General features: G+C 37.7%; 1 protein-coding gene across 4 annotated transcripts in view; it reads right to left on the bottom strand.

Annotated features, from left to right (window-relative positions):
• Window positions 1-23,291, bottom strand: part of NEO1 (neogenin 1) — a 249,381-nt gene that overhangs the window by 69,249 nt on the left and 156,841 nt on the right. The window lies entirely within an intron of this gene.

The raw sequence follows: 23,291 nt of genomic DNA, 5'->3' as shown, positions 1-23,291 counted from the left end.
ATAAAATAAAATGAATGAACATAAAAAAGGTCATTAAACTGAAGGCTAACATGCAGGCCAGGGTTACTACTGAAAACTAATGGGCACTATTCAAAACACATCACTGTAGAGCAAGCAGACTTTCTGGCCACTATTATGGTTATGGGCAAGGGGCAGGGAGGGTGACAGCTGAGAATAAAACATCTCACCGAAGGCACAGCAGTGCCCATGTAATTTTCTTAATCCTGAAAGCACCATGCAACATCTGTCAAACTTTGCATAAAAGTCTTGCAAATGACAAGACTTCACTATTTTATTCTACTTTAACATATGGAATAGTATGGATGACCCTAGTTACACTCAAGAGGCCCATGGCTATCATGAATTCACTGCAGAGCTCCTTTGCAGGAGACTTGAGAGCCTCATCTTCAACATTAGTCTAATATTAAACCCTGTCCTCTGTATTTGGTAATCCCGTGGGGAAGGTTGACAAATTTCTTCACTTTAAGTTACACTTTGCTGTTCTGTCAATTCATTTAAAACTATGACAGCATAAAATCCTGAACCAAAAATTCCAAAGCCAAAAAAATGCAAGTCAGGTAGCGAATCTGTTTGTTAGACTCCTCGCTGCAATGTATACTGAAACAGCCTGCAGACCTCAGGGACTGGATGGGAGAGAAGCAGCAGTGGGAAGCCAAAGCTTTGCTAGTCAAAAGCCACTTTCGCACAGCTATAGCCATGGGTGACTTCATGACTTCCAAGGCAGCCAATTCTACTGATGGACAGTCCTGACTGCAGAAAACTATTCCTAATATTGAACCTAAAATCTCTTTCATTTTGGAGTTAGAAAGTACAAGTTTAATCTCGCAATTTTTAACTGAAAGAGTTCATCAGAGTCATGTCTAAACCTTAGCAGGGAAATCAGAAGTAGAAGTAGAGAGGAAAACATGAAAACTGGAATCTAGTTGTTGTTTTTTTTTTTTTTTTTTGAGACAGAGTCTTACTCTGTCGCCCAGGCTGGAGTGCAACGGCATGATCTCGGCTCACTGCAACTCCTGCCTCCCAGATTCAAGTGATTCTCCCACCTCAGCCTCCCGAGTAGCTGGGACTACAGGCTCACACCACCACGCCCAGCTAATTTTTGTATTTTTAGTAGAGACAGGGTTTCACCATGTTGGCCAGGATGGTCTCGATCTCTTGACCTTGTGATCCACCCGCCTCGGCCTCCCAAAGTGCTGGGATTACAGGCGTGAGCCATCGCGCCTGGCCTAAAATTGTGAACTTAGTTTTCAATGAAGTGATAGGGCAACAACCCCCTGTAAATGTCTGTGAACTGCGAGAGAGTCTAATGTGATGCAGTCTAAATAAATATGCCAGATGAAATAAATTATCTATCTCAGGGAAGTGGCAAAGGAGGACCACCTAAAGTCTCTAGATAGGTGGAGAGGGAGAAAGAGTTATCCAATAGCTACCACTTACTGAACATCTTATATATGGCACACTGGCTCTCTAAATAGATAATTCAATCCTTACAACAGCTCTGTAAAATAGGTACAATCATTATCTCTAACTTATATGTAGAGACTGAGACACTGCTAACTCACTTGCCATGGGTCACAGAGAATGAGGGGTGGAGTGGTATTAGTAAAATAGACTTCGGTTTTTAGTTTAAAAGATCTCTGGATATAACCAGTTGGGGTCTGAAAACTTGACTTCCAGTTCTCGTTGTGCAAATCACACAAGAGAATCTTGTTCTCTCTCATTCTTCCCTGTTTTTTTCCTCCTCCTTTGGTAGTGCTTTTAAGAGTGTAGATTGCTATAAGAATGCAAGATTATGCAGTTTTAGTCCAGATGTTAAGTACATGCTTCACTAAAGCAAGTGTCAATGCCACAAAAAGTTAACTCTGAATGGTTGCTGAGGCCTTGTAGTACTGTACACATCAACAGATGCATTGCCTTGGAGGAAATAAACACCTCTCATTCACAGCTTTCAGAGTTTTTCTTCATATGTTTTGTCAGTTTACCTACACAATAACCCTATGGGGTAGGCATAGGAAATGATAGGATTAGATGCTGAGATAAAGGTTAGGAAGGAGTCAAAGACTTCCAAGTTACTGGCTTAGGAGACTGGAGAGCTGGAGGTGCCATTAATAGAGAAAGGAAAGGTTAAGAGACAACAGACTGAGAAGGGACATGATGAATTTGGTTCTGAATATGCTGTGTCTAAAGCAACACTTCAACACCTATGGAATAAATGAGATGCAAATGAAAATATGGATCTCTGATTATTGTGAAATTAAAAGTCATTAAAAAGCCTAATTGAGAAATGGTTCAAAAAGTGGCCTGAACACTCTTGCTTTGCCGCCTCATTTGTGTATCCGTCTAGAAACACACTAAGCTGCTTCTAATTCTGACCCAACTAATCAAACTTAATTCTTCCCAACTATCTACTGGCTAGAGAGGAAAGTTTGCTGTGTGAGAGGCAGCAGAGCATACTGGAAAGGGCCCAGGATTTTGAGTACAAACACCTATGTTCAAAACTTGACTCTCACTTCTAATATATGAGTTTGGGCAAGACACTCTGATGTCAGTTTCCTTATCCATAAATTAGGAATAATGCACCCCACCTATATCCAAAGCTTATATGAACCAGACAAATACCAAACAAGAAAAGTGCATGTAGAAGCTCAATGTACATGTTATTGATAGTGACTAGCTTGAGTGAGTAACAACATAAGGATTTCAGTAGGAAAGCAGCTGGGGAGGGAATGCAAGAAGGGACGACGAGGTGATGGGAGTAATGAGTGAAACAGAATCACTCAGATAGGGAAAACTCAATTACCCTACTGAACTTCCATAGCACAGATCTGTAACTCTTCAACATCATCTAGCGCTTCCTATTTCATTTTTCATGTTTACATTCTATTACTTCCACTAATCTATAAGCTCCTTTAGGACAAAACATGTATTGGCTTCATCTCGGAATCACTCAACATGCCTCTGTATACTTTAGATAACCAAGTATATATTTATTGAATTAGCAAATGTAAGAAAATTCAGGGAGAACATGAGTGCAATGAAGACCAATGTTTCTAGAATCTCATTACAAAAGGCAGTATTTTAATCTCTTTGGTTGATACAAAGTATATATAAATAACATTTATATATATAAAATGATATATACCATTTGTAAAGCAAATATGTTTTATTAGTTATACAGGGAATAAAAGTATAAATAATGCCTGATCATTGTAAATAATTCCTAGTTAACCATGGGAAAAATCCATGCCCACTATGGCCCCAGTGATCTATATCAACTTGCTCCAGGTTGACTCTATTGCTGCTGTTCCATTTCCTAGCTGAGCAGGTAAGAGAAAGCAACTATGTGATCACAGAGAATCAGGCAGTTAAGTTATACCAGCATCAATGGCAAGATGATGTAGACTGGGACTTTAGACTTTCGGCATGATGGTTTGAGAAGACTGACAAATCCTCTTCCCCCAGAGCAACTATAAAGTTGAACAAAACTGTCAAAAACTGGAAACTGACCAAAGACAAACTGAGAAGCAACTGTTCATGAAAATTACCAGACGTCACACACAAACACTGAGTCATCCCCCACCCAGCTCTGCTGGAGTGACTGTTCAACCAGGTAGAACAGGTCCTATAAACCAGTGGCTTTGCTGCTGTTGCCAGAGGAGCTCATTTGATATGGAGCACTGTCAATTAATGGAGCAATCCTGGTGGCAAGTGAACAGGAAGGGCCAGTGTTCTGCTACCCTGAGGTTGTATCTTATTGAGGCAAGCAATGGATGGTAGACTAGCCATGAAACAAGGTATTTCATGAGGTGAGAAAGTGGTAGGAAGGCTTGATAACCTCTGCACTTATCCTAGGTTGACTGAAGGCCATGCGTATGTGCCCCAGGGATTGCAGCAGACCCAATTCACTCACATAACCTATGGCAGTTGAAACCTGTGTGTGTGTGTTCACAAGACAACTGAGAGAGCCTGGTAGAAAGAAAAACATGGACAAACTAAAAAATAATCCGATTTTGAATGCGCTCCCCAAACCAGACCCATCAGCTCAAAGTGGTAGGCTTACTGGCTTGAGGTATTTGAGCATAACTCCTGACCGATCTTTGGTTCAATACTAATCCATAGAGACACAGGGGTTACCCCTAGAAAACACAATCTAAACAGATACTTTTAGAAAACAAAAATAAAAAATTAATCAAAACTAAACACTAAACAGAAACATCTGTAGTTGCATACTCTGGGAGAGACAGACATCACAGATTTTGTACAGGCCAAGTCATTAAACAAAACAAGAACAATTGCTAAGGGGTGGGAGGAAAAGTCAGAATCCACAGTAGCTTATGAAAGCAGAAACTGATAGAATTTAAAAAAATTCTGAGAAAACACCAAATATCTGAAAATTAAGCATGCTCTTAAATAATCCATGGGTCAAAGAAGAAATCATAAGAAAAATTTAAAAATATTTTTTAACAGGCCAGGCATGGTGGTTCATGCCTACAATCCCAGCACTTTGGGTGGATCACTTGAGCCCAGAAATTTAAGACCAGCCTGGGCAACATAGCAAGACCCTATCTCTAAATTTATGTTCTTCTAAATTCTTAGAACATAAATTGCCAAACCTATCAAGAAGAAACACAAAGTCTGAATAGATCTATAACAGAGAAACTGAATTAGTAAATAAAAAATCTTCCTACACAAAGAAAATTCTAAGCCCAAATAGCTTTACTGCTGAACGTTATCAAATATTTGAGAAGAGAAATAATACTAATCTTTCACAGACGTTTTCAGGAAATAGAGAAGGAGAAACATTTCCCAATTCATTCCTCTGACTTCAGTATTACTCTGTTATCAAAGCCTGACAAAGATAACACATGAAAAGAAAGCAACAGACCAGTATCACTTGTGATCACAGTACAAAAATCCTTACCAAAATGTTAGCAAGCCATATTTGGTAACACATTAAAAAAGTTATACGCCATGACCAAGTAGAATTTATCACAGGGATTCAAGACAGGTTAACATTCCAAAATCAATTCAACACATCACATTAAGAGAAAAAAGAAAAACCACTAGTGATCTCACTAGACACAGAAAAAGCATTTGACAAAATGAAACACCATTTCATGGTAAAAACCCTCAACAAACTGGAACAGAAGTAAAATTCCTCAACCTGAAAAGCCTATAGTGAGCACTATATGTAATGATGAAAGAGTAAATGCTTTTTCCCTAAGATTAGAAACAAGACAAGGATATTAGTTCTCATTTCTTAGTACTAGAAGTCCTAGTCCGTGCAAAAGGCAAGAAAAAGAGAAAAAGGAAATACTGATGGGAAAGAAAGAAGTAACAGTATTTTCATTTGTGAATGATGTAATTATCTATGCAGAAAACCCTCATGAGTCTACTACAAAAAAAAAGGACTAAAACTAATAAATAAGGTTAGCAAGGTCAGAGGATATGAAAACCAACTACATTTCTGTATTTTAGGAACAATCAAAAAATGAAATTAAGAAATCAATTCCATTTGCAAATTCCACTCATAATAGCATCAAAATTAAGATACTTAGGAATACATTTAACAAAAATATTTAGGAATAAATTTTAAGATACTCAGGAATAAACTTAAAAGAAGTGTAAGATTTCTACACGGAAAAAACTGTAACACATTGCTGAGAGAAATTAAAGAAGGTCTAAATAAATAGATATTCCATGTTCATGAACTGAACAACTCAAAGTTGTTAATAAGGCAACTATTAATATGCTAGAAGAAATGCAAAAGACCTAGAACAGCCAAAACAACTATAAAAAAGAACAAAAAAATGTTGGGGGCCTTACATTACCTAACTCTAAAATTTACTGTAAAGCTATAGTAATCAAGATATAGGAATAGACACATTGATCAATGAGATAATTCAGAGTCCAGAAATAAACCTTTACATTTGTGGTCAACTGATTTTTTTGGCCAAGGTGTCAATAAATTTCAGTGTGGGAAGAACAGTCTTTTTAACAACTAGTGCTGAGACAATGATATATCCACGTGCGAAGTAACAAACTCACATCGCATATAAAAATTAACAAAATATCTCGTCTTAATGTAAGAACTACACTTCTACAAGACTTCATGTCTTGAGTTAGTAAAGAATTCTTAGACATCACACCAAATGCACAAGACATAAAAGAAAGTACACCCTGATAAATTGGATTCTATTAAAAACAAAGACTTCTGCACTTAAAAAAAAACTCCGTAACTAAGTAAATGAAAAGACAAGCAACAGACTGACAGGAAATATTTCCAAATTATGTATCTGATTAAAAACTTGTACCCAAAATATATAATGAACTCTTACAACTCAATAAGAAAACAACCAAAGTAAAAAAAAAAAAAGGCGAAAGCTTTGAATAGTCATTTCATCAAAGAAAACACCTGAAAATGGCTAATAAGCACATGAAAATGACATCATTAGTCATTAGGGAAATGTAAATTAAGAGTGCAATGAGATAACTACTCTGGTGGCAGAAGGGAAAGAAACCAACCTGACTCTAAGAAACAAAGATTTTTACTATGTGTGGCCTAGAGATCTATATATTTCATGTTCGCTTTGAGCCCTTGATGACTGGTTGGCATTTATAAACATCTCTGAGTAATTTCTGAACATTTTAATTTGATGAAGACTTCGGATAGACTGATTTTAAGCTCAGGTGTTTTTAGCAACAGAAATGTCCTAGGACTGTGTAACGATTCCTGTTTTACACTAGGAAAAAAGTATGTTTAATGGTTTCAACTATTCAGTCTTTCTTTAACAGCTTTACTGAAGTATGATTTACATACCATAAAGTTCATCCATTATAAGTATACCAAACAGCCTACAGAAGAAGTCTAAACATCTCAACGCAGAGTTCGAAGTCCTCCAGACTGGTCTCATCCTAGCTTTCCAGGTTTATTTCCTAAACACGACGTGCTCTAGATTTGCCTGGTTACTGAACAAGAAGGAACTTTATAGCTTTTGTACCTTTGTTCATACTGCTACTACGCTTAGGGCAATAAACACCATGTAAATCTGAATCAAGCTAAAGGCAACCAGGAAATCTATTTGATAAAAGGTATTACACTTTTAAATGTGAACAAAATTGCTGTCTCCTCTGACCCGCTGCTCAAATGCTTGGCAGCAGCTTCACACTGGCCCAGTCACTGAAATCCAAGGGCCTCCACAGGCTTGTAAGTAGAAGGAGCTGAAGTGTTCTGTGGAAGGTCCTAAAGAATGATGATGTTTCTCTTGATCCAGCTTTATTTGTTTTTGAGACAGAGTCTTGTTCTGCTGCTGCCCAGGCTGGAGTGCCTGCCTAGGCTGGAGTGCATGATCTCGGATCATAGCAACCTCTGCCTCCTGGGTTCAAGCGCTTCTCCTGCCCCAGCCTCCCGAGTAGCTGGGATTATAGGCATGCGCCACCATGCCCAACTAATTTTTGCATTTTCATTAGAGCTGGAGTTTCACCATGTTGGCCAGGCTGGTGTTGAACCCTGACTTCAAGTAATCTGTCCGCCTTGGCCTCCCAAAGTGCTGGGATTACAGGTGTGAGCCACTGTGCCCGGCCTGATCTGGCTATAAATTGAGTAAGTCATCAGAGCTACTCCTAATATTTCTAAGAATTAACTTCAAAATCTAGCTACACCATGGTTGATGGCTCCAGTTTTAATACATTAGATTTGTGACTGATAAAGTGTCACTTGTAGCAGTTTATAATTATTAGTTTAACCAATACATTCATGTACTTGAAGTTTTCTGAAGGTGGAGATCATTAAATTCTGCACTAGGCATGTTGTACCCTTGGTTAAGCAGATCCCCAATTATCCTAATTTGACACCCACTCACATCAACTAGAGCTGTAAGTAGGTACATTTACATTTTCTTTTTGGAATACAAATTTTGTTCCTTTTTCAGAATCTTTTTTTGAAAATAGATTAGTTTTGAAATTTCTTTCAAAATTTCCATGCTCATTTCAAAGGCAAGAAAGTATCATGGAAAATATTCTTTCTCTCCGGACCTTCATTAGGAATCTACTAAATTGGTACTTCCCAGGAATGTTCATTCTAACATTACTCAGAATTCATTATTCAGAACGGAATCAGATTTAAATGATGCTTATTACTCCAAACATAGTAACAGTGTGAACAAAAGTACAGTCCCACAGAGTATTACTTTTGAGAAATGTTAACATGTATACTGTAAAATAAAAAAGAGAACAACAATCAAATTCAGGAGACTGTAGAGATTTGCCACGAATATTAGTAAGTTAGAGACTCCCGGCATCTGTTTTGTTTGTTAACCTAGCATTTCTCATTCTTATTAGATCATGAAATCCCTATTTCCCCAAATAGTAACCCAGTCTGGCAATCCATCCCTGAATGAAATGCTTCCGGAGATACTGTCTAGCAGAGAGTCCCTTAAAAAGAGTCCATCTAGGCATTCTTTGGATCATCATGGCAGATGGTGGGCAGCCCTAGATTACAGCTCCTACTTAGATGAACAGAGTAGCATGCAGAGGCTGGTATTGTGAATTTAAGCTCCAAACTGACTGCGAGAACAAACCAGCAATCCCGAGAAGACCCACAAACCAGCAATCCCGAGAAGACCCACAAACCAGCAATCTCGAGAAGACCCACAAACCAGCAATCCCGAGAAGACCCACAAACCCTCTTTGAAGGAAGCAGATCGCTCCTGCAGGACCTGGGAGACACCCCAAATACTGTGAGTGCCCCAAGTGCCCCAAATGTGGAAGTGGAAAAAGGAGATTCTCCTCTCCCGAACACACACCTCCACTGGAGAAACTGAAGACTGTTTGCAGGAGAAGGTTCCGATCTTACCTAGAGCTGAGTCAATTTAGAGAGCCAAGCAAAATACAGGGTAGAGGAAGCAGCGGGAAAGGCCCTGGGAGCTCAGTAGGTCCCCAAGCAGGCCATTCCTGCCTGGCACCACAGGAATCCTTTGAGCGCGCATCCAGAGGAGCGTGGAGAAAATGCCACAGGGAGAAGGAAATCTCCAGCTGAACTTTGTAACAATTTGAAGCTGGGGAGAAGACTCCTGGCCAGAACTTAGGAGAGGGCCTGAATCCAGTGTGCAGACGCCACAGGCTGGGGAAGAATGAAGCCCTTTTCTTTCACAGCTGCGAGGCAGGTAGCCTTTGGGGCAAGTTCTCAAGCCCGGCTTGCCCACTGCCTGAAACAGACTTGGGGCTGCAAGGAGGGGCACAGTGGGAGTGACACCAGCCCTTTGGTTTCTGTGGGAGCTGGGTGAGGCCTATGACTGCCAGATTTCCACCACTTGCCTGTCAACCTGCATGACTCAGCAGAGGCAGCCATAATCCTCCTAGGTACACAACTCCATTGACCTGGGAACCTCACCTCCATCCCCTACAGCAGCTGCAGCAAGACCTGCCCAAGGAGAGTCTGAGCTCAGACATGCCTAGCCCCACCCTCACCTGATGGTCCTTCCCTACTCACCCTGGTAGCTGAAGACGAAGGGTATATAATCTTGGAAGTTCTAGGGCCCTGCCCACCCCTGGTTCCTCTCTATACTACCACAGTTGACGCTCTCCGGAAAGCACAACCTCCCGGCAGGAGGCCAACCAGCACAGAAACAGAGCATTAAACCACCAAAGCTAAGAACCCTTACAAAGTCCATTTAAAAATAGAGAACCTAGAAATAAACCCAAATACAGCTAACTGATCTTTGACAAAGCAAACAAAAATATCAAGTAGGGAAAGGACAACCTTTTCAACAAATGGTGCTGGGGTAATTGGCTAGCCACATGTAGGGAAATGAAACTGGATCCTCATCTCTCACCTTAAAAGCAAATCAACTCAAGATGGATTAAGGACTTACATCTAAGGCCTGAAACTATTAAAAAGTTCTAGAAGATAACATTGCAAAAACCCGTCTAGACATTGGCTTAGGCAAGGATTTTATGACCAAGAACCCAAATGCAAATGCAATAAAAACATAGATAAACAGTTGGGACTTAAACGAAAAAGCTTCTATAGCGAAAGGAACAGTCAGCAGAGTAAACAGACAACCCACAGAGTAAAAGAAAATCTTCACAATCTATATCTGACAAATAATTAATATCCAGAATCTACAATGAACTCAAACAAATCAGTAAGAAAAAAACAAATGATCCCCTCAAAAAGTGGGCTAAGGATATGAATAGACACTTCTCAAATAAAGATATACAAACGGCCAACAAACATATGATAAACATCACTAATGATTGGGGAAATGCAAATCAAAACCCCAGTGAGCTACCACCTTAATCCTGCAAGAATGGCCACAATAAAAAAATCAAAAAACAGTGTATGTTGGCATGGATGTGGTGAACAGGGAACACTTCTACACTGCTGGTGGGAATGTAAACTAGTAAACCACTATGGAAAACAGTATGGAGAGTCCTTGAAGAATTAAAAGTAGAAGTACCATTTGATCCAGCAATCCCACTACTGGGTATCTACCCTGAGGAAAGTAAGTCAACGAACAAGATACTTGCACGTGCTCATTTATAGCAGCACAATTTGCAACGGTAAAATTGTGGAACGAACCCAAAGTGGATAAAGAAACTGTGGTATATTCATACAATGGAATACTACTCATCCATAAAAAGGAATGCATTAACAGCATTTGCAGTGACCTGGATGAGACTGGAGACTACTATTCTAAGTGAAGTAACTCAGGAATGGAAAACCAAACATCAAATGTTCTCACTGATATGTGGGAGCTAAGCTATGAGGACGCAAAGGCGTAAGAATGATACAATGGACTTTGGGGACTTGGCGAGAATGGTGTGTGAGGGGGCAAGGGACAAAAGACTACAAATATGCTGCGCTGTATACTGTTCAGGTGATGAGTGCGCCAAAATCTCACAGATCACCACTGAAGTACTTATGTAACCAAATACCACCTATACCATAATAACTTATGGAAAAATGAAAATAAATAAATGCTGCAGAGAAATCCAATAAAAGACCAATGCAGGAATGCCATTCAAATTTAACCAAAAAAAAAAAAAAAGAGAGAGCCCATTATTCCTGAAAACCTCCAGTGGTTGCTCAACTACTGCTGCAGGTAGTCTATTTCATCTTTTTACTGAAAAATCAAAATGTAATATGTTTGTTATAAAAATAATACATATGGTACAGAAGTATACAAAGTTTAAGAACTATATACAAAGATTAAGCTTCCCCTTTTCATCACCTCCAAAACACTACTATTAATAGTTTGGTGCACATTCTTTAAAGTATTTTTCATTTCAATGACACACATATATACACATAAATATGGGAATGAAATGATATCAAACATGTTGCTTTACAAAGTGCTGTATGATGTAATGTCTCTAGGAGGTTCTCGCATCAGTACATAAAGATAAATCTCATGATTCCTAACTGCTGAATAGCATTCTGTAATATATATATATGTACACACACACACACAAACACCCCACACACACAATTTATTTAATCATTTCCTTATTGTTCCTTTCTTTCAGGCTGTTTCCATTACTTAATTTTTTTGCTACTAAAAGCAATGCTTCTGTAAACTTTCCTATGCATGTTATCTTTGTGTCCATGTGTAAATATTTCTATAAGACATAGCTAGAAGTGGAAATGCTGAGTCAAAAGTTTGTATTTGAAAGCTTGAGAAATGATGCCAGATCTGTCTTCTGAAAAAGCTATTTTTGGCTTCAGTTTTAGGATGGAAGGCCAAATACATTTCTGGGTCCACCACTTTATAAATACTCCCAAACAACAAACAGGACAAGAAATAGGAACACAAACTCCATTTTTGATAAAACTGAGAGATATTTTGGGTTGTAATCCCAACCCATAATATATGAAAGAAAAAGGTGGGTAGAAGAAAAGTAAATTATTTAATGGAAAAGAGTCAATCTAAGTACCTCCAAAGGGACAGACAGATGAGACTCAAGCCCACTGACCTTCAGGAACCAGTGGCACTTCAGGAGGAAAGGATGATATGAGGGATGGAGGAATTATTTGAAAGTTCCTGTAAGAAGAGCTTTAAACCTCCAAATCCCTCACCCTTGGCAATAGGAGATTTACACTCAGGAGAAACTAAATCAGAGAGGCTCTGGGCTCAAGAGATGACTGCAGGGAGAAGAAGACTGGCAAAAACCACCTTAACCACATGATCTATGTTAACATTACCAAATAACAGGACATGCTGATATCATGGACCCCTGATATGAAGGTACTGAAAAGGGTACATCAATTCTGTGGTATTCCTCCAAAAAATAAAATCTATAACCTCAATGTAATCAGGAAAAAGTATCAGATAAATCCATACTGAGAACACTGTACAAAATACCTGACCAATACTTTTCAAAAGTGTCAAGGGTATGGCAGACAAGGAAAGACTGGAGAACTATCACCAACTGAAGGAGACTAAATGCAATGTAAGACCCAAAAGACTCAAGAACCCTATACAGCTTTCTTGAGCTTCTTCTCTGCACATTTCTCTTCTCTCCAGTAGCCTGCTGCACAAATTCCACCTACTTTTCCAGACCTAAACTCTGATCCCTGTCTCACTGAGACTGCTGAGCTGTCTGCTCCCTTCTGCCTGTTCACAAACGGAGCATCCTATGCTGCAGAGAAGTGGCTCCAGGCAGAAAGCTGAGGGCAGTTATAGAGCTCATCCCATTTGTTTTCCTTAGTCTTACAGATCATGGTTCTGCATGTTTTCAAATGTCTAAAAATGTGTATTTCATATATTTTGCCAAGAGGGCTAGTCCAGTACTAGCCACTCTCTTGTGGCCAGAAGTAAGGTCCAAGTGCTTTTATGATATTACAATAATTATCAGACAACCTCTTTCAAAGAAGTACTGCTGTAATTTAAAAAATGCTGTATTTAAAGTATTTCTAAGCTCTGGTCATTGTAAAAAATGCTTATGTATTTTTATATTATTACTTCGTTTTCTTTGCAGAAAATAATATTACTATACATTCAATAAATGTTTCTTCAATGACCAAATAAAAACTAACAGAACACTTAAAAACAAAACATGTTAATTTTGGGGATATGAAGAATCTTAAAACATAAGCTTATATAGTGTATAAATAAGCCTTCTGGGGCTGACTTTCTAAACAGCACTTACTTAGTTTACATGAAAATAAAGACAGCTCTAATTCCTCTGAAACAATCTGAGAGCCAGTAAAAGTAATACTCTTACTAACCAAAAAGACCAGAATGTTTGTAAGTATATAAGTAAATATAAATTCATATGTTATGCTACATATTCAAGGCTACATATAACAAGCTATTAAACCTCCAAATAAATTCTAAATTATTTTGTTCTAATTTTTAAAAGTTCCAAGTTATTTGCTTTTTTGAATAAAATTTATGCATTCAACACTCAGTTTCACAAGATAAGCCTCCAAGGTTTCTTATCAGTGGCTTTAAATTTATATAAAGTTCTTTATTTCCAATTTGACAATTTAGTTGGCTCCTGGTCAGGGTTAATGAAGTCCTTTATGGTTGGTGTCAATGAGGCCCAACCTGGATTTGCCTTCTGGATTCTTGAACAAAAGGAAAATTGTTCTATGGCTACAGGAAACACTTCTAATCATAGCCAGGCTCCTGGAAGTAAATGTAGAAATGACAAGGCTAAAGGGTATCACCACTTCAACAGCAAAAATAACAATATGGTGTCCTCTTGTAAATGGACACCATATTCTTGTAAAAACTCAGTTCACAATTTCTCAACTTTTCAATAGTCCTTCTGTGTCCACCTCTTGTCTTATACTTTAACTCTGATTTGCAAACAACAACAAAAAGACTTATTAAAGCACATGGCACTCCACATAGCATCTACATGGCAATGTCATCACAATATCAGTAGATCAGATATAAGCTACTTTTTTTTTTTTTTTTTTTAGATGGAGTTTTGCTCTTGTCACCTAGGCTGGAATACAAAGGCATGATCTCAGCTGAATGCAACCTCTGCCTCCTGGGTTTAAGCGATTCTCCTGCCTCAGACTCCCAAGTAGCTGGGATTACAGGCACCCACCACCATGCCCTGCTAATTTTTGTATTTTTTAAAAATTGAGACAAAAATAGTGAAAATGTCACCATGTCGGCCAGGCTGGTCTTGAACTCCTGACCTCAGGTGATCTACTTCGCCCAGCCAAGCTACTTTTATAATTCTTACTGGAGAGTCAATCAAAATTGCTAATGCGTGCTTCTACCATACTGAATTTATCATTAAAAAGTATGTATAAATGTTCAAGTATCTCAGTAATCACCCTCAAAATTTCCCTACTGAGTCCTACCTCCATGTTTCTGATAGAGTTCATTTCCCCCACTGCAAAAAGCTCAAAGAAAGCAATAAAAAAACCTTGAGAAGCACAGAAAAATAACAAGAGTCCAATAAAACAAATGTTCGTTCCGATTAAAGACATTAAAATGAAACATTTACACTCAATGAGAAACAACAATTATACTAGGCTATTAATCATAGTACCTTATTAAAAACACTAACAAAATGTGAGAAGAGCTGCATATTATTTGCTCCTGAGAGTAATCTGTCATGTAAAGGAGCTACTGAAAAATACGTGGCAGTTACAATGAGTTCAGGCTGTACACAGGTTGCTCCCAAAGGTGTCTCTCAATAGACAAGTCATATTTCATGAAGTTCATAAGTGAGAAGTATGAGAAAAGACATATTTACTCTTCCCTTCCCAAACTAATGAAATTCATCACTTTTTCCAAATTTAAAATACAATGATAATGAATAAAAGAAAACTAAAGCAGAGGAATAATACTACACATTGGTGATGATTCAGAATTAGCATCCACTTATCCTGTCACAATCTAGTTTATAAACATCTGCTCTCAGGAGACTCAGAGAAAGAAACAGCTACATTCCCACTCCCTATGCCCTATCCCATTGTGCTCGACAACTGCTGCCATTGAGAGTTAGCATGAAAATCTTAAGGTGTCTTTTGTTTTGTTTTGTTTTGTTTTGTTTTACCTTAAAGACAGGGTCTCACTCTTTTGCCCAGGATAGAGTGCAGTGGTATGATCACAGCTCACTGCAGCCTCGACTTCCTGGGCTCGAGTGATCCTCCCTCCTTAGCCTCTTGAGTAGCTGGGACTACAGACACGTGCCACAATGTCCACCTAATTTTTGTGCTTTTTTGTAGAGACAGCATTTCACCATGTTGCCCAGGCTGGTCTCAAACTCCTGGGCTCAAGTGATCCACCTGCCTCCACCTCCCAAAGTGCTGGGATTATAGGCGTGAGTCAGCACACCCAGCCAATCTTAAGATTTTTATAAATTCTGTAAGTTCAAAGTAGAAAGAAGCTTTGGAAAAAATTCAGATTTTAGTTTAAAATAAGGAAGAGTTTTTAAAAAATAAAGTTCTACTAAACAGTAGAATGGGATGTCTTGTGAGAAAGAATACCCTATCACTAGAAAATGGTAAAGATTACTGTAAAGATAGCCACTGTACAGGTAAAATTTTTAATTCGAAAATTCTGTAATCTTCTGAAACAGAACAAAATAGTCTTGCTAATAAATCTCAGAGTCTCCATGTTTGACATGTCACTTACTTGAAATGGCACAAAGTTCTTTGCTATGTAATATTTAAAAGAAAGATACCTTATAATCAATTGCTTTGTAAAATTCTGACAGGAATTTTAAGACTTGACGGATAATGCCATTTTCCTTCAAGATTTATGTGACAAAAGCAATGATTTATTTGATGCCTACTTTTAATTTGGGAATCACCTTCCATATTATAATCCATATTATTTAACTTCTAGAAGGAAAAATCAAAATGTTTAATTAGTATGCAAACGGTTCCCAAATATCCTGAATCTCCTTGAAAATTTCATACATATTCAGATATCTTTATTGATGTAAGTATAATGAGAAGCCTCAATCTAATTAGTTCTAAAACTATTTGCCATTTCCAAGATATTCATAAATATTAATCCCAAAGGCAGGTTTAAAACAAATATGCTCAAGATCCCTTAATCATATTTAAATAAAACCCATGCAAATATTTACAATGAGCCAACAAGGATGCATTTATAAATTAAAGACAGAAGTTAAACTAAATAAATATACTTATAATTACTTAGTAATATTTATTAAATGGTACATGCTGGGCAATGCTGGGAAGTGTAAAGATAAATGACACAAAGGACATTGAGAAAAGATACAAATCCTTTTCTTAGTGATCTCGTTGTATAGTAGGGATGAAACTATGCCTCAAATGACTGTATTATGTATAACGCAGAAAGTGCTAGAAAAGAGATAAAATAAATGAAAATCAAATTTTCTAACTTTTAGTTAAGAGTTTTCTTTCTGCAGGAGAATTGCCCAGAGCACTGCTGCTGAGGTGGCATTTAAAGCTGGGCCTTGAGATACACAGGATTTGGCCTGGTAGAAGGGAGGTATCTTATGAGCAAATCAACTTGAGGGATGAAGTTTAAGGTGAGTGAGGAACTGAGGTTAATTGCTGGGATAGAATCTGGGTTTATATCCTAGCTCCAACAGATATAATAGCTGTGTGGTCCTGTGTAGATTATTTAATGTTTTTAAGTTTCCATTTTCTTAAATGTATATATAAATAGTAACAACATCTACTTTACTCTGTTGATGGAATGATTAAAATAAAATGCATTTGAAGGATTTATCATGTTTCCTGGCATAAAGTAAATAATTAATATTAACTTACCATTATTAATAGTAACAAATCTATTCATTAATTGAAAGTGAATGTGATTGGATTAAGCTGGATTGAGCCATACTTGTCTACCTTCCTTTCCAACCAAAATCTCTTCAAATTACCGAAACAACTACTTGTATAACAAGGGATGTCATTGGGTGTGGTGGTGTCCATCTGTAGTCCCACTTACTCAGGAAACTGAGATGGGAGGATTTTTGCTTCAGCCCAAGAGTTCAAGGCTGCAATGAGCTATGATCACTTCACTACACTCTAGCATGGGAAACAAAGTGAGACCCTGTCTCTTTAAACACACACACACACACACACACACACACACAAATGCCATTCTTAAAATTAAAATGGTGAAGAATTCTTAAAGAATAGAAAATTGTTTGGTTAAAAAAAAAAAAGAAGAAGAATTAGAATAGAGAAAATCTACAGCCAAATCTGGCAGAGGAAAAAAGAGTTTTCAAATGAGCAGATAAGCAAGACCAGACACATTCCACAGAGTAAAGGACATGGGAAAATACATGGGTAATAACAAAAAAAAAAAACTATCCTTGGATAGTCTAAGCCAGAGACGTTTCTTCTGCTCCTATTGAGCCACATGTTATCCTAGTTTTATTCTTGGGACAAAACCTTAAACCTCCTTCCCCAAAAAGAGTGCTTATGAGAAACTTTTATGAATAAACTTGTGATAGGTCAACAACCCATCAGCAACCTAAATAGGGATAATCAAAAGCAAATATGTATGGAAAGCTGAACAATCCAGAATTAACACAATGAAAGAGAGGCATAAAACTCAACAAGAGAAATAATAAAGGAGAATTGAAAGCAAGGTCTCAAAGAGATATTTGTACAGATAAACCTGTAGCCATGTTCACTGCAGCATTATTCAGAATATTTGAAATGTGGAAGCAATCCAAATGTCTAATGATGGACGAACAGATAATCAAAATGTAGTATATAGATGTAACAAAATATTATTCAGAATTAGGAAGGAAATTCCAACATATGCTACAATAAGGATGTACCTTGATGATATTATGGTAGTAAAATAAGCCAGTCACAAAAAGATAGAGAGTTCTGGAGGTGGATGCAGTGATGGCTGCGCAGCAGAATGAAGGCACTTAATGCCAATGAAATACACGCAATGGTTAAAACGTTAATTTTAGGCTATGTACATTTTACTATACTTTTTTAAAATGGGGAAGAATATAAGCAGAAGAAGAAAGAGAGGAGGAGGTAGAAAACAAAAATAGCTAGAACAAAAGAACCACGAGCATGGGCAATTCTGGTTAAGGTGACTTGTAAAGAGACAAAGGGGCAATTAATCGAAAGCAGGTAACAGATGCTGTTCTTATGCCCCATTCAGGGAGGCTCAGCTGAGTTTAAAACAGCTCTTTATTACAGATTAAAACAATGACTTCCAGCCGGGTGCAGTGGCTCACACCTGTAATCCCAGCACTTTGAGAAGCCAAGGCGGGCAAATTGACCTGAGGTCAAGAGTTTGAGACCAGCCTGGCCAACATGGCGAAACCCCATCCCTACTAAAAATACAAAAAATCAACCAGGCGTAGTGGTGCATGCCTGTAATCCCAGCCATTTGGGAAGCTGAGGCAGGAGAATTGCATGAACCCAGGAGGCGGAGGTTGCCATGAGCCAAGATCGCACCATTGCACTCCAGCCTGGGCAACGAGAGCAAAACTGTCTCAAAAAAAAAAAAAAAAGAGAGAATATTATTTAATTTTTTGAAGATCTTCATGTATTAGTGATTATAGTTTAAATACCCTTTCATTAAAAAGCCACATGCCTAAAAGTTACAAAAAAAAAAAATTAAAGGGATAGAGAATGATACAGCTTGCTATCATTATCAAAAGAAAGATGGAATACCTTTTTTACATTATTATATTGATATATTAATTAGCTATGTTAATACTAGACAAAGTATACAGAACAGTCATCTATATCAACTGATCTAATAGACATTTATAGAATATTCCATCCAACAATGACAAAACACATATTGTTCTTAGGCTCGCATGGAAATTCACCAAGATAGACAAAATCTGGGACATAAAATATACTTTAACAAATTTAAATGAACAGAAATCATACAAAGTATGTTTTCAGACAATAGAATTAAATTAGAAATATGTAATAAAAATACAGCTGGAAAACTCCAAATATTCAGAAATAAATATATATCTAAGTAACTCATGGGCCTAAGAGGGAACTAGATATAGAATCAGAAAATATTTTGAACTTAACAAAAATAAATGAAAGCACAATGTATCAAAATTTGAGGAATGCAACGAAAGCTGTGTTTAGTGGGAAATTTATAACATCAAGGCATATATTAGAAAAGAGAACACATTTAAAATCTGTAAACTCACATTATACCTTAGGAAATCAGAGAAAGAAGAGAAAATTAAGCTTAAAGCAAGAAGAAGAGGAATAATAAAAATTAAGAGTAGAAATAAAATTGAAAACAGAAAAATAGAGAAAATAAAATGGAACTAAAAGTTAGTTATTTATAAACATCAACAGACTGATAAACCTGTAGCCAGGCACCAAGGGAAAAAGAAAGAGAAGCCACAAATTACTAACATCAGATATGAAAGAGGGGCCAACACTACTCATTTCATGAGCACTGAAAGGACAAGGGAAGGCCAGGCCTGGTGGCTCATGCCTGTAAACCCAAAACTTTGCGAGGCCAAGGCTGGCAGATCACTTGAGCCCAGGAGTTCAAGACCAGCCTCGTCAATATGGCAAAACTGTCTCTACCAAAAATACAAAAATTAGCTGGGCATGGTGGCACACACCTGTGGTCCCAGCTACTTGAGGGGCTGAGGTGGGAGGATCACCTGAGCCCACAAAGTTAAGGCTGCAGTGAGCCCTGATCATGACACTGCACTCCAGCCTGGGTGACAAGAGTGAGAGCCTGTCTCAAACAAAACCAAAAAAGATAAGGGAATACTATAAACAACTCTATGCCCACTTGTCCATGAGATCAAAGTGACCAATTTCTTTCTTTCCCTTTTTTTTTTTTTTTTTGAGATGGGGCTCTCTGTCACCCAGGCCAGAGTGCAATGGTGTAATCTTGGTTCACTGCAATCTCTGCCTCCCAGGCTCAGATGATCCATCTCAGCCTCCTTAGTAGCTGGGACCACAGATACATGCCACCATGACTGGCTAATATTTTTATTTTTGGTAGAGACAGGGGTTTGGCATGCTGCCCAGGCTGGTTTCGAACTCCTAAGCTCAGGCGATCTGCCCAGCTCGGCCTCCCAAAGTGCTGTAATTATAGGGGTGAGTGACTGCTCCTGGCCAACCAATTTCTTAAAAGACACAAATTACAAAAATTCATACAGGAGAAAGATAACCTAAATAGCCCTATGTCTATTAAACAAACTTAATAATTAAAGATCTTCAAAAAAAGAACACACTAGGCTGAGACAGCTTCATTGGTGAATTCTACCAAATCCTAAAAGGACAAATAATACCAACGCTCTACAGTCTTTTTGAGAAAACAGAAATGGAGAGAACATTTCCTAACTCACACCATAAAGCCAGTGCTATGGTCTGAATGACAGTGTCTCTCCTCTAAAATGCATGCTGAAACTTAATCCTCAGAGAGGCAGTATTAAGATGTGTGGCCTCTGGGAGGTGATTAAGTCATGCTCTGTCTCACAAATCAGATTAGCACCCCTATACAAGGGTTTGAGGTTGATGGGTCCCCCTTTTGCCATGGAAGACACAGTTTTCCTCCCCAATATCGGGTGGAGCAATAAGGCACCATCTCAGAAAACAAGGACTTACCAGACTCTGTTTACAGAATGTGGTAAACAGGCTCTTACCAGACACTAAACCTGCTGGCACGCTGATCTTGGACTCCCAACCTCCAGAACTGTGAGAAATAAATTTCTGTCCTTTAGAAATCATCCAATCTAAGGTATTTTGTTATAGCAACACAAACATACCAAGAAAGTCAGCATTATCCTAATACCAAAACCAGATAAAGACATTACCAGAAAACTCAGACCAATCTATCTCATTAACATAGATGCAAAAATCCTTAAGAAAATATTAGCAAATGATTGAATAAATAAAGTAAATGGGGAAGGATGAACAATTCTGTGTAGGGGAATTCCAAATATAGACTATGCAAATACTTAGCCCACAAAAAGCATAACTCTCCAATCCTTAAGTGTAGACTGTGTATAATGACTTTTTTCCAAAGTGTAGAGTATGGAAAGGGTAAAAAAAAAAAAAAAAAGGTAACTTTATGGTGGAGAAGTCTGATAAACACTACCTTAGCTATGTGATTACAGGATGACATCTATAGTGATAAGTCATGTTGATAGCATGTGCCCTCAATGTGATGTGATGAGAATAGTATTTTATCTCTGTGGCCTTCCTCTCAAAAACCCAGTGTAATCGTAAGAAAATATCAGGCAAATTCTAATTGAGCAATATTCAAAGTACCTCACCAGTGCTCCTCAAAACTGGTAAGTTAATCAAAAACAAGGAAAAGTCTGAAAAACTGTCACACCCAAGAGGAATCTAATGAAACATGATGACTAAATGTAATATGGCATCCTAGATAGGCTCCTGGGACAGAAAAAAGATAAAAGCTAAGATCATCTAAATAAAGTATGAACTTCTGCAAATAAAAAATGTATCAATGTTGGTTATTTGTGACAAATTTATCAAATTAAGATGTTAAATATAGGGGGAATGGTGTAGGACATATGAGAACTCTCTGTACTACCTTCATAATTTTTCTATAAATTTAATATAGTCCTAAGGTAAGGTTTCTTAACAATATAGACAGAAAAGCATACTGAACTCAAAAAAAAAAAAAAAAGAAGAAGAAAGAAAATTAGTGGTCTAGAAAGTAATTCTAGGAACTTTCCCAGAATATAACACTTAAAGGCAGCAGATGGCATGAAAAGCAAAAATCTAAGAGGAGCTAACGGAATAAGTAGCAACAACAATAATCAAACAGATAACATTATAAGATTTTTCTGGACCTAAACAGATTTAAGTCTTTAAAGAAACCACTCAACCTGGACAATATGAAACTGGGGGTTTCACTGAAACTGGGGGTTTTATTCTTTGAATTCTAAAATTCAAACAAAAAAAAAAAGCCCTAAAAGCTTTCAGAGAATAAACTAAGCCATCTAAAATCAAGAAATGAATGAGAAGATAAATTCCTAACATTATACTAAAAGATAGTGAGACTTTATATAAGGGCAAATAATATATTTTCAGACATACAAAGTCTTGAAAATTTACTTCTCATATACTCTTTCTGAGAAATTTATCATAAAATATAATCAAGTAAAATAAAGAATGATGAATCCAAGAAAGTAGAAATTGTAGCCCAGAGAATATAGTTTGGGGCAATGTATAGTATATAAGAAACAGGGCAGTGAAGGCATGAAGTTCTTTTTAGCTGTTTGGTGAGGGGAAAGGGATCATGATGAATCCTGAGCGCTGCTAGAAAAAAAAAAGGCTAAATATGTTGAATTTTTAAAGGTAGCCATTTGATAAATAGAAAAAAAACTATTAAGATGGCAGAACTCATAAGGACAGTAAGTATGTCTATAGTTGATAACCCTAAAACAAAAGGACATCAAAAGTTTGAAAATGAAAGAAGAGAAAATATATGTCACTCAATGCTATTATAAAAGCATGGCCAGGCATGGTGGCTCATGCCTGTAATCTCAGCACTTAGGGAAGCCGAGGCGGGTGAGTCACTTGAGGTCAGGAGTTCAAGACCACCCTGGCCAACACAGTGAAACCTTGTCTCTACTAAAAATACAAAAATTAGCTGGGCATGGTGGTGGGTGCCTGTAATCCCAGCTACTCAGGAGGCTGAGGCAGAAGAATCGCTCGAAGCCAGGAGGCAGAGGTTGCAGTGAGCCGAGATTGCGTCACTGCACTCCAGCCTGGGTGACAGAGACTCCGTCTCAAAAAAAAAAAAAAGGGGGCGGGGGGGGCAGGTATAGTAATGTCAGTATCAGACAAAACAAATTTGAAAGCAACAGGAATTAACTAGGACAACACAAATGTTTCCTGCTGATAAAACAAATACCATGTTTCCTTGATCCTTTTCCACATTTCAACATCTCTGCAATCAGGTTGCATCTTTATAATGCATGGTATCTTAGATTTGATGAAATGGAGTAATTGACCAGGAAGATAAGTCATAATTCCTAATGCATTAACAACATAGTTTCTGAATATATAAACAAATAATAGAAATAAAAAAAATGAACAAAGCTGCAATCATAGTTTCTTAGAAATATATATATATTTTTGAGATGGAGTCTCGTTCTGTCACCCAGGCTGGAGGGCAGTGGTGCAATCTCGACTCAATGCAAACTCCACCTCCCAGTTTCAAGTGATTCCCCTGCCTCAGCCTCCCCAGCAGGTGTGGTGGACTACAGGAATGTGCCATCACACCTGGCTAATTTTTGTATTTTTATAGAGACGAGGTTTCACCATGTTGCCCAGGCTTGTCTCAAAC

The sequence above is a fragment of the Aotus nancymaae genome, unplaced genomic scaffold (assembly GCF_030222135.1).
Source record: "Aotus nancymaae isolate 86718 unplaced genomic scaffold, 86718_ANA_hifiasm-v0.15.2.pri h1tg000003l, whole genome shotgun sequence".
NCBI lineage: Eukaryota > Metazoa > Chordata > Mammalia > Primates > Aotidae > Aotus > Aotus nancymaae.
This window is presented reverse-complemented; position numbering and strand designations above follow the sequence as displayed.